Genomic DNA, 13,491 nt, shown 5'->3' with positions numbered 1-13,491 from the left:
AGCCCTCTTTTCCCCCCTTTCCCTCTGCTCCTCCCCTACTCCCTTCCCCTCCCCTCAGCACTGAGCTCATCAGATCAATTGTATATATTTTTATTACCCTATTTATGTTAATGAGATGTACATCACCTTGATTCTATTTATTGCTATTGTTTTAATGAGATGTACATCCCCTTGATTCTATTTATTGCTATTGTTTTTGTCTGTCTCCCCCAATTAGACTGTGAGCCCATCAGTGGGCAGGGATTGTCTCTTGTCGATTTGTACATTCCAAGCTCTTAGTACAGTGCTCTGCACATAGTAAGCGCTCAATAAATACTATTGAATGAATGAATGAGAACAGGTGCGGGCTTTTTACCAGAGGCAAAACTGCCATGTTGGTATGGCTGAAGTGGGCCTCAGGGGACAGAGCTGTGGATGCTGCAGCTGCCCCTTGGTCCTGAGAAGTCCTGGAAGGGGAGGCCCACCTGAGGCCTGCAGTGGTAACGGGGAAGAGGTGTCTGAGCTACTGTTTTTCTTATCCTGATGGGGCTTTTCGGGAGCCCTGACTGGTCTAGCAGGATGCTAGAGGGTGGAGCTGCTGCCTTACTATCACATTGGTGGAGGTGGCAAGAAGCGCAGTCTGGAGATCAGCTCTGCAGGATCTAAGCCAGCGTCATGGCTCGGGAGCTGCAGACCCATCGCATCCCATCCTAGGGGAAATGTCCAGCCCACTTGGCTGGGGTGGAGCAGGACCCCAACTGGGGAAAAGTGTGGCCTAGCAGATAGAATCAAAGGTCATGGGCCCTAATCCCTGCCCCGCCACTTGTCTGCTGTGTGACCTTGGGCAAGCCACTTTAACTTCTCTCTGCCTCAGTTACCTCATCTGTAAAAATGGGGATTGAGACCGTGAGCCCCACATGGATCAAACGAGTTACTTTGTATCTACCTCAACGCTTAGTACAGTGCTTGGCACATTAGTGCTTAACAAATACCATCATTATCATTATTATAGAGCACAGGTTTAGGAGTCAGGATCTGGGTTCTAAGGCTGGTACTGCCATTTGTCTGCTGTGTGACCTTAGAAAAGTCACAACCTCTCTATGCCCATTAATTGTAAAATGAGGATTAAGACTGTGAGCTCCATCTGGGACTATGTCCAACCCGATTAGCTTGGTTCTACCCCAATATTTAGTTCAGTGCCTGGCACATAGTAAGCACTTAAATACAGTTTAAGAAAAAAAAAACCCTCAATGGTGACTGTCAGTACCTCTTCCCTCTCAGTTTCCACCTTTTCTTCTTCTTTCCCCTTTTAACTCCCTTTGTTCCTCCCTCTACCTACAGAGCTCTGGCATCAAGTTCACCTTTTCCTCGGAATTAAAAGTTGGCCGCCCTGAACAGAAGCTGATTTGCCTTCACCTATTAGTCTAGATTCACTTTTCCTTATTAGGACTTTGATGGCATAGAGACTGTGCCTGATACAATCATTTTCTTTCTACCCAGCCCTTAGCGCAGTTCTTGCACACATAGGCACTTTAATAAATACCATCATTTACAAGATCCTGCTTGCTTAATAATGGCACCTCAGACTGTCAGACACAGTACCTCTCCTAAATGGGGTTCACAGAGGGGAAGGAGAACAGGATGGCCAAGGGCCTGGGAGACAGAAAGACCTGGGTTCTAATCCAGGCTGTGCCATTTACCTGCTGTGTGACCTTGGGCAAGTCGCTTCACTTCTCTGTGCCTCAGTTACCTCTTTTGTAAAATGGAGATTAAGACAGTGAGCCTTATGTGGGACAGGGACTGTATCCAAACCAATTACACTGTATTCATTCAATCATATTTATTGAGTGCTACTATGTACAGAGCACTCTACTAAGCACTTAGGAGAGTAAAATACAGCAATGAAGAGTGACAATCCCTGCTCACAATGAGCTGACAGTTGGGGGAGGTGGTGGTGGGGCAACAGATATAATAATAATAATGTCGGTATTTGTTAAGCACTTACTATGTGCAGAGCACTGTTCTAAATGCTGGGTAGATACAGGGTAATCAGGTTGTTCCACGTGAGGCTCACAATCTTCATCTCCATTTTACAGATGAGGTAACTGAGGCACAGAGAAGTTGACTTGCCCACAGTCACACAGCTGACAAGTGGCATAGCCAGGATTCAAACCCATGACCTCTGACTCCCAAGCCCGGGCTCTTTCCATTGAGCCACACTGCTTCAGACATCAATATAAATAAAATATCTACCCTGGTGCTTAGTACTGGTATGTAGTAAGCGCTTAACAAATATCATGATAATTGGGTTCAGCTGACAGATGAGGGATTGTGAGGCACAAAGAAGTGATTTGTCCAAATTCTCACAAAAGGCAAGTGGCAGAATCATGATTAGAACCTGGGTCTCCTGACTTCCTTTAGGCCATGCTACTCTAACATTTTCTGAAACCTCACTATATTTGTTTGTTCTGTTCACCTGACCTTCGGTCCCATCTCTCTCCATGGAACTGTTGTCAGGATCTTTGCCTCTTGTCTCCACCCTGGGGAGTTGACAGTCCTCCTGAGCTGCCTGGCTGCTCATCTCCTCTGCCTGTTTGATGCTCGTTTGCACCCCGAAGGATCTTGTGAATCAGTGGGGTCTAGTGGAAAGAGCTCAGGCCTGGGAGTCAAGGACATGACTTCTACTCCTGGCTTGTCCGCTTTGTGACCTTAGGCAAGTCCCTTCATACCTCTGTGCCCATTTCCTCATCTGTAAAATGGGGTTTCACTACCTGTTCTTCCTTCCTCTTAGTGAGTCCCATGTGTCTGACCTGATTAAGTTACATCTACACCAGCAATTAGTACGGTGCAAATACCACAATGATTATTATCATTAATAATAAACTGCTTAAAGAGCCAGCTGTGCTCTATGTAGTGTGTCCGGCTGTCCTAGCTCGCTAGAGGGTACTCTTCTACAACCAGCCCACAAATTTCACTCCTCTAATGCTAACCTTCTCACTGTTTCTTAATCTTGTCTTGCCGCTGACCCCTTACTCTTATTCTGCCTCTGGCCTGGAATGCCCTCCCTCCTCAAATCCTACAGACAATTACTCCCCACACCTTCAAAGCCTTACTGAAGGCACATCTCCTCCAAGAGGCATTCCCTCACTAAATCCTCCTTTTCTCTTCTCCCACTCCCTTCTGCATGGCCCTGACTTGCTCTCTTTACTCATCCCCCCTCCCAGCCTCACAGTCCTTATGTACATATCTGTCATTCATTTACTTACATTAACGTCTGTCTCCCCCTCTAGACTGTAAGTGCATAGTGGGAAGGGAATGTGTTTGCTTATTGTTGTATCGCACTCTCCCGAGGTCTTAGTACAATGCTTTGTACCCAGTAAGTGCTCAATAAATAAAATGAATGAATGACCCCATCATAGCTCTGTAGACCTTTAATTTGGGATGAAGTTTGGTGTCCTCTGGTTACCAAACTTTTACTCTCTGGCCTCCCTGACTTCACTACTAACCTCACCTCTCCATAAGGGTGCGAAGGGGTGGACGGGGTGAAAACTAAATTGCGTTTAAACACTACAGATTCCAGGATGCTTTTGGAGCTGATGTTCACCTGGGAAATTTTATTTCCTTCAGAATGAATGATTTGAAACTGATGACTTCCTATCGCTACTCATGACTGGAAGAGCCAGGTGGTGACCAAATCCAGGGTTATTTCCACAGACAATGCAATCTGGGCTGATGAAACCCAGCCTGGTAGGCAAGTATAGGAGGTCACTCGGATCCAGCCTTCAGGAATACCCCAAGTTACAGCCATCCTGTGACGCATACAGCCGGGGGAATCAGGGATACGCCCTCTGTCACCTGATGCCTTAGTACTCGAAAAATCCCAACTATCCAGCTCCGTCCTACGGAGAACTAAACCAGTCCCCGCCTCCACTCCACCTGGGTGGTGATTAAGCAATCAACAATGAATGGATCTTGGAGGAAGCTCTGCTCACACTTTATGTCAGATATCTTCAGAAGCAGTGTAGCCTTTAGGAAAGAGTGTGGGCCGTGGAGGCAGGGAACCTGGCTTCTAATCTCAGCTCCTCCAATTGCCACCTGTGTGAGCTTGGACAAGTCATTTAACTTCTCCGTGCCTCAGTTCCTTATCTGTAAAATGGGCATTCTATCCCTGTCCTGCCTCCTACTTAGACTGTATCATGTGGGAAGCGATCTGCGCCCAATATGATTAACTTGAATCTACCCCAGAACTTAAAATAGTCCTTGACTCAGAGTAAATACTTAAATAACATTATTATTATATCTTCAACAATAGGGAAGCAGTGTGGCCTAGTGGTTAAAGTATGGGCCTGCAAGGGTAAGAAGACCTTGGTTCTAATCCTGACTCTGCCACTTGCCAGCTGTGTGACCTTAGGCAAGTCATTTAACTTCGCTATTCCTTAGTTAAGCAGCATAGCTCAGTGGAAAGAGCCCCGGCTTGGGAATCAGAAGTCATGGGTTCGTATCCCAGCTCTGCCACTTGTCAGCTGGGTGACTGTGGGCAAGTCACTTAACTTCTCTGTGCCTCAGTTACCTCATCTGTAAAATGGGGATTAACTGTGAGCTTCACGTGGGACAACCTGATCACCTTGTATCTACCCCAGAGCTTAGAACAGTGCTCTGCACATAGTAAGCACTTAACAAATACCAACATTATTATTAGTGTCCTCAACTTCAAATAGGGAATCAATACCTGTTCTCCCTCCTATTTAGATGATGAGCCTCATCCGGGGCAGAGACTGTGTCCAACTTGATTAACTTGTATCTACCCCAGCACTTAGAACAGTGCTTGACACATAGTAAGTGCTAAATAATCATGAAAAAATACCTTTGCTTTGTATAATGTTTTTATTCCCAAAGCGCTTTCTCTAATTATCTCATTTTTGCCCTCCCAACAATCCCATGAGGTAGGTAGGAAAGGCAAGTATCATCCCCATTTTTCAGAAGAAGAAACTGAAGTACTTACCCCATAGTCACATAGCAGGACAGTGGCAGAAGTTGGACTTGAACTCGGGTCTTCTAGCTGGCTCCCAGACCTGCACTTCTCGGCTAAAACCCTGCTGCCTCCCCTAAAGGAGTAGGGAAGCCCTGAGCAGAGAGCAAAAAGTTGTTGAACTGGGAAGACAACTTAATTTAGAAATGGTCCACGTGATGTCTATCAGTATGACTCCTTATCACCAGCTTTTAGGCAATCAGCTCTCGCCCTCCTACCTTATCTCACTGATTTCCTGCTACAACCCGGCCTGTCTGCCTCCCTCCTTTAATGCCAGCCTAGTACTTGGGCCTCATTTATCTTAACGTCAACCCCTTGCCCACGTCAGCAATCTGGCCTGGAAATCCCTCCCCCTTCGGAAGCGACAGCCCACCACTCTCTCCTTCAAAGCCCTCCTAAAATGACATCTCCTCCAAGAGGCCTTCCTGACAGCCCTCAGTTCTCCCTTCCTAACTGCCTTCCTTCTGGGTCACCTAGGCATTTAAGTCTGTACCCCTTAAGCGCTTGCTATTCACCCCACCTCCAGCCCTTATGTACTTATCATTTATTCTGCCTTTTAATGTAGTTCCGTGCTGAGAATACTGTAGGAAGTCAATAAATTAATCTGATATAACCCAGCGATGTCCTTTAAACAGTTTTAGGGCCTACTCTGTCTCAGCCACTAGGTGCCAGCAAATGCCTATTTGCTTCTAAGCAAGTTTGCAGCCACAGAGTGATTTGGTGACATTGCCTCCTACCTTGATGCCCTGGGCTTTTGGGTGGCTACCATGGGCCTCACAGGAGTAGGTGAAGAGGAGTTGACTTCTTTGCCCCGAGGGATTCTGAGTTATAAACTTCTCACTCTAGGCTTCGAGGCTCTCCATCCCCTTGCCCCTTCCTACCTCTCCTCCCTTGTCCCTTTCTACCGCCCACCCCGCACGCTCCGCTCCTCCGCCGCCCACCTCCTCACCGTCCCCCAGTCTCGCCTATCCCGCCGTCGACCCCCGGGCCACGTCCTCCCGCGGTCCCGGAACGCCCTCCCTCCTCACCTCCGTCAAACTGATTCTCTTCCCCTCTTCAAAACCCTACTTAGAGCTCACCTCCTCCAAGAGGCCTTCCCAGACTGAGCTCCCCTTTTCCTTCTGCTCCCTCTGCCCCCCCCCCCTTCACCTCTCCGCAGCTAAACCCTCTTCTCCCGCCATCTCCCTCTGCTCCTCCCCCTCTCCCTTCCCTTCCCCTCAGCACTGTACTGGTCCGCTCAACTCTATATATTTTCATAGTTACCTCATCTCTAAAATGGGGATTGAGACAGTGTGGTCCGTGTGGAATATATACTGTGTCCAAACTGCTTTGCTTGTGGCCACCACAGGGCTTAACACAGTGCCTGGTACACAGTAAGTGCTTAACAAATACCACATTTATTATTAGCACGTATAGGGAAGCAACGTTGCCTAGTGGATAAAAACACGGACCTGGGAGTCAGAGGACCTGGGTTGTAATCCCAGCTGTGCCATTTAATAATAATAATAATGATATTGGTATTTGTTAAGCACTTACTATGTGCCGAGCACTTTTCTAAGCACTGGGCTAGATACAGGGTAATCAGTTTGTCCCACGTGAGGCTTACGGTCTTAATCCTCATTTTACAAATGAGGTAAATGAGGCACCGAGAATAATAATAATAAAAATGTTGGTATTTGTTAAGCGCTTACTATGTGTTCTAACCGCTGGGGTAGATACAGGGTAATCAGGTTGTCCCACGTGAGGCTCACAGTCTTAATCCCCATTTTACAGATGAGGTAACTGAGGCACAGGAAAGTTAAGTGACTTGCCCACAGTCACACTGCTGACAGGTGGCGGTCAGGATTAGAAACCATGACTTGTGACTCCTAAACCTGTGCTGTTTCCACTGAGCCATGCACTTGCCTGCTGTGGGATCTTAAGCAAGTTACTTAACTTCTCTGACCCTCAGTTTCCTCAACTGTCAAATGGAGATTCAATCCCTGTTCTCCCTCGTACTTAATAATGTTGGTATTTGTTAAGCACTTACTATGTGTAGAGCACTGTTCTAAGCACTGGGGTAGATACAGGGTAATCAGGTTGTCCCACGTGAGGCTCACAGTTAATCCCCATTTTACAGATGAGGTAACTAAGGCACAGAGAAGTTAAGTGACTTGCCCACAGTCACACAGCTGACAAACGGCAGAGCCGGGATTCATGAGCCCCATGTGGGGCAGGGACTATGTCTCACCTGATGAAATATTACCTAGAACAGTGCTTGACACACAGTGAAGAATTAGATACCATAAAAAGCATAGATTCAAAGCAACTAATAATAATAATTATGGTATTTTTTAAGCACTTACTATGTTCTAAGCTTACTATGTGCTTGGATATAAGCAAATCAGATCACACACACCATCCCTGCCTCATGTGGGGCTCACAGTCACCATCCCCATTTTACAGAATCTTCCTTACAACTTCTGTTCCAATACCACGAGATTTCTAAGGCTTGTGTACTCACTCCCCATTAGATCATTTTCATGCTTATCTGTAAATTCTGCTGCTTCTCCCTCTCTATAATTTATTTAGTGTTGATCTCCTCCACTGGTCTGTAAGCTTCTTGAGGGTAGGGATCATACTGAACAAAGTTGAAGTGCTCCCAGGTGCCCTGTACAGCACTCTGCACACAGTAAGAGTTCAATAAATACTATTGATTGATTAACTCAGAAAAAAATTTCATATTTTTAAGAGGACTGGGCAATATTGAACATATTGTTTAGACAGCAGAAAACATTCTGGACTTGGCTGATCCCTTCTTTATTTAGGTCTCATTAAGATTCCAGGCCACTATGGTCATCCCCATTTTTTCTCTGGGGCAGTGGAGGCATAGTGCCAGGCAGCAAGAGGGAAGAGAAGGAGAAGGGGAGAAAGAGAGAAGAAGAGGGGAAGAAGGAGGGGGAGAAGAGGAGAGGGGAAGGAGGAGGGGGAGAAGAGGAGAGGGAGAGAAGGACGGGGAAGGATGGGGAGAGGAGAGGCAAAGAAGGAGAGGGAGAGACTGGGGAGAGAAAAAGAGGGAGAGGAAATGGAAAGAGAGAAGAGGGGAAGAAGGAGGAGGAGAGAAGAGGAAGAGAGAAAGAGAGTGAGCCCGTTGTTGGGTAGGGTTTGTCTCTGTTGCTGAAATGTACTTTTCAAGCGCTTAGTACAGTGCTCTGCACACAGTAAGTGCTCAATAAGTACAATTGAATGAATGAGAGGGAGAGAAGGAGGAGGGGGGAAGAGGAGGGAGAGAGGAGGGGGAAAGGGAAAGGAGAGAGGAAGAAAAAAGAGGGAGAGAAATGAGGAGAGAAAAAGAAGGAGAGAAGGAGGGGAAAGAGGAGGGGGAAGGAGAGGGAGAGAGGGGGAAGAGAAAAAGAGGGAGAGAAGGAGAGGAAAAGAGAGAAGGAGAAGGAGGGGAGAGGAAAGGGGGAGAGAAAGAGAAGGAGTGGGAGAGAGGAGATGGAAATGGGAGAAGAGAAGGAGATAAAAGGGAGAGAAGAGGCGAGAGAAAAAGGAGAGGAAGGGGAAGAAGAGAAGGAGTTGGAGAGGAGCAGGAGGGAGAGAGGAAGAGAAGGAAGGGGGAAAAAAAGAAGGAGAGAAGAGGGGGAGAGAAGGAGAGAGAGAGAAGGAAGGGGAAAGAAGGAGAGGTCCCTATCTCCTTATCTAGGAGCACTAAAATCTGTCTCATCCTGGTTAAGAAGAAGTGGCCATTTCTACTTCATCAAAGAAAAAATGTAGAATGTTGCTCTTTCACCACAGGCATAGCAGATGTTTTGGTTTTCCTCCCTTTCAAAAAGGAGCAGCATATTCTCCCACTGTTTGCACAGAAACTCTTTGCTAGGTATGAGCCTCAGATTCTCTAGGGTTTTTTAAATCAAATCAACCCCCCAAAAAAACAACTTTCCTACTTTATCTCTGTTTGGGCAGAGAAAGCATTAGTGTAAGTGAAAACCATTTCAAGTCACTCAAATGTTAATCTTAATAATAATAATTGTGGTATTTGCTAAGCATTTACTGTGGACCAAGCACTGTACTGACCTAATTATCTTGTCTGTATCCCAACATCAGCACCGTGCTTACTACGTAGAAAGTGTTTAATAAATATCACAACATTCTCCATAAAAACATAAAATTATTTGAAGATGCAATGTAGAAATTCAAACTGATTTTTCTGCCAAGGGATTACAAAAGAAGCAACATGGTGTAGTGGAGAGAGCATGGGCCTGGGAGTCAGAAGGTTATGAGTTCTAATCCCAATTCTGCCACTTGTCTGCTGTTTGACCTTGGGCAAGTTACTTCACTTCTCTGTGCTTCAGCTACTTCGTCTGTAAAACGGGGATTGGGACTGTGAGCCCTACGTAGCACAGGGGCTGTGACCAACCTAATTTGCTTGTATCCACCCCAACACTTAGTACAGTGCCTGGCACATAGTAAGCACTCAACAAATACCATTATTATTATTATTATTATTATCATTATTGTGATCAGAGCAATTATAAGGTTGTTAGCTCCTTGGGTCAGGGATCATGTCTACCAACTCTATTACATAATAATAATAATGTTGGTATTTGTTAAGCGTTTACTATGTGCAGAGCATTGTTCTAAGCGCTGGGGTAGATACAGGGGAATCATGAGAAGCAGCGTGGCTCAGTGGAAAGAGCACGGGCTTTGGAGTCAGAGATCATGGGTTCGAATCCCGGCTCTGCCACTTGTCAGCTGTGTGACTTTGGGCAAGTGACTTAACTTCTCTGTGCCTCAGTTCCCTATCTGTAAAATGGGGATTAAGACTGTGAGCCCCACGTGGGACAACCTGATTCCCTTGTGTCTACCCCAGCGCTTAGAACAGTGCTCTGCACATAGTAAGCGCTTAACAAATACCAACATTATTATCATTATTAGGTTGTCCCACGTGAGGCTCACAGTTAATCCCCATTTTACAAATGAGGTAACTGAGGCACAGAGAAGTGAAGTGACTTGCCCACAGTCACACAGCTGACAAGTGGCAGAGCCGGGAGTCGAACCCATGACCTCTGACTCCGAAGCCCAGGCTCTTTCCACTGAGCCACGCTGCTTTATTCTTTCCCAAGTGCGTAGTACATTGGTCTACACATTAAACACTCAATAAATACCAATGGATGATTAATTATCATAATAGTCACAGCAACGTCAGTCACTTCCAAGCACTTAGTACAGCGCTCTGCACACAGTAAGCGCTCAATAAATACTATTGAATGAATGAATAAATGTGGGGCCATTGGTGGAGGAGGGTTGGTAAAGATGGCATAAACTAGACCGCAATGATGAACTCATTGTGTTTATACAGGGGCAACCCAGAACTGAATTTACATAACTTTCAAACTTGTCTAGTCTTTGCTGTTGAGTTGTTTCCGGACCATAGCAACACCACGGACACATCTCTCCCCGAATGTCCCACCACCATCTGCAATCGTTCTGGTAGTGTAGCTACGGAGTTTTTTTGGTAAAAATACAAAAGTGTTTTACTGTTGCCTCCTTCCCCGCAGTAAACTTGAGTCTCCAACTTTGAGTCTCTCCCGTGCCTCTGCTGCCCAGCATGGGTGAGCTTTGACTTGGAGCAGATTATTTTCCACTCGCTAGCCACTGCCGAAGCTTGGAATGGAATGGATATGCCTCTGCTTGACTCTCCCTCCCAGAGTCGAGACCAATAAGTAGAGTACTGGAAACTCTGCAGGTGCGACACTGAGAGGGGAACTTCCAAACAAGGGTTGAAGGAACCAGTCTTGGGTAGCAAACTGCTCTTTTAGGGCCTCAATGAGTGGCCTACGGAAAGAACACGGGCCTGGGAGTCAGAAGACCTGCGTTCTAATCCTGACTCTGCCACTTGCCTGCTGGGTGACCTTGGGCAAGACTCTCAGATTCTCTGAGCTTCTCTTTCCTTATTTGTAAAATGGGGAGTCAACACTTGTACTTCTTCCTAATGAATTAATTAATGTTGGTATTTGTTAAGCGCTTACTATGTGCAGAGCACCGTTCTAAGTGCTGGGGTAGACACAAGGGAATCAGGTTGTCCCACGTGGGGCTCACAGTCTTAATCCCCATTTTACAGCTGAGGTAACTGAGGCCCAGAGAAGTTAAGTGACTTGCCCACAGTCACACAGCTGACAAGTGGCCGAGCGGGGATTCGAACCCATGACCTCTGATTCCAAAGCCCGTGCTCTTTCCACTGAGCCATGCTGCTTCTCTAGTAAACACCACCTCCAGGGGTTTCTTGATTCCCCGATTTGGGGTGAAAGAACATCGTGATATAATAATAATGATAGTAATAGTTAAGGTATTTATTAAGTGCTTACTCCGTGCCAGGCGCTGTACTAAGCACTGACGCTATACTAAGCTCTGATATGTTGGAAAGAGCTCAGTCTTGTTCTACCAGGGCAAAAGGCCTACAGTTTTTCAAAGCAGACTCGAGCGATCAATCAGTGGCATTGGCTGAAGACTTGCCATGTGCTGAGCACCGCTTGGGAAAGGGCAACACAGGAGAGTTGGTAGAGACGATACCTGCCCGCAAGGGGCTTGCAGTCCATGGGGGGAAATGGATATTAAAGTAGATTAGGGAACCTCTAGGAGTTTACAAGCTAGTAGTGGAGACGGGCAGTAAAATAAATCACATCTAGGGGAAACTGCAGCCCTGGGTTCTAATCCTGACTCCAGCACGTCTGCTGTGTAACCTTAAACAAGTCACTTGATTTTTTTTGGCCTCAGTTACCTCATTTGTAAAGTAGGAATAAAAGTGTGAGTCCCATGTAGGACAGGGACTATGTTCACTCTGATCGTATCTACCCCAGCGATTAGAACAGTGCTTGGCACATAGTAAACGCTTAACAAGTACCTCCGTTGGCTCCTTCTGGACATTTAACTTGAGTCTCTGCCATGCTACTGTTTTCCGGCACAGGTGAGTTTTGACTGCCAGGGCAAAACATACAAACATATGAATTGTATGTTCATAACTTCTATGAGGCTGGGGGCTGGGTTGAATATCAGTGCTTAAGGGGTAAAGACCCAAGTGCAGAAGGGAGGGCAAATTTGGTGGGGGGAAAAAAAGATTAGGCAGGGAAGGCTTCTTGGAGGAGATGTGATTTTAGTAAAGGCTTTAAACTCAACCTGGATTAGTAAAAAAACTGGGTTGAACAGAAGGTAAAGGCCTCTATACCTTAATCTTTTATCTTCCTCTCTGGCACCTCCAGATTTGAGTGCATATTTCCCATCCTGATCACTGATGAACCCAGTTCTCCTACTTTGAAGGGGTTGCATTTTTGCAAAGGCCTGCATTCAGGAACACTCACAGACTGTAAACTCATTGTGGGCTGAGAATGTGTCTTGTCATATTGTCGTATTGTACTCTCCCAAGTGCTCAGTACAGTGCTCTGCACACAGTAAGCACTCAATAAATACGATTGACTGGCCACTCTCCAGAGTCTGACGCCAGGCCCGGGAGCCCAACCGTTTCTTCCGACAGTGCATCCACCCCCTGGGGAAGCAGCCAGAGATAAATTCCATCCAGGCTAGGGTCAATGGTGGCACATCCTGAACACAAAATATTGTATAACAGAGAATAATATTACTGTTGGAGAAGCAGCATGGCCTAGCGGAAAGACCTGGGAGTCAGAGGACGGGTTCTAATCCCACCTCTGTCATTTGCTTGCTGTGTGACCTTAGGCAAGTCTGTGGCATTTAGCATTCCCTGTGACTGGAGTAAGCCACACCCACTGTTTAGATTTTTGTGGTTCTCTTCCTACCAAGTGGAACAGGTCTATTACACCAAAGAAGATTTTTTTCCCCCAGTGGAATGGAAAATATTTCTTCTTGCCCCACAATTTCAAAACAGAAACCGAGAAGTGAAAAGCTGTATTGCTCACCCACAAAGTCCCCAAATCACTGATCATAATAAAAGTCAGTGTCCAGAAAACAGGGAAAAAGCAGTCCTCGCTTTCTCCTAGTGAGACACGTGGACAGAGGAGATTTTCAGTCATCTTTTAGCCCAAGACACACTTTGTTTTCAACTGTAATAATAACACCTGTGGTATTTGTTAAGTGCTATTTGCCAAGTCTGGGACTAGATACAAGATAAGCTAGTAGGTGGTCTTTCCCTTACCTTCCAGAGGTGAAAGACAATGGTTACCTCACTGTAGCCACTTTGAAAGGATGGAGGAAAGCAAGACTGAATTCCTGAAGCTCAGTGTGGCCCAGTGGATAGAACTCGGGCCTGGGAATCAGAAGGACCTAATCAGAAGGTTCTAATCCTGACTCTGCCACTTGTATGCTGTGTGACCTTGGCAAGTCACTTCACTCCTCTGTGCCTCAATTCCCTCATCTGTAAAATGGGGATTAAGACTGTGAGCCCCATGTGGGACGGGAACTGTGTCCAACCTGATTAGCTTGTATCTACCCCAGTGCTTATTACAGTTACTGGCACTTAACAAATACCATTA

Source organism: Ornithorhynchus anatinus, chromosome 3 (genome assembly GCF_004115215.2).
Source record: "Ornithorhynchus anatinus isolate Pmale09 chromosome 3, mOrnAna1.pri.v4, whole genome shotgun sequence".
Lineage (NCBI taxonomy): Eukaryota > Metazoa > Chordata > Mammalia > Monotremata > Ornithorhynchidae > Ornithorhynchus > Ornithorhynchus anatinus.
Note: the sequence above shows the minus strand (reverse complement) of the source record.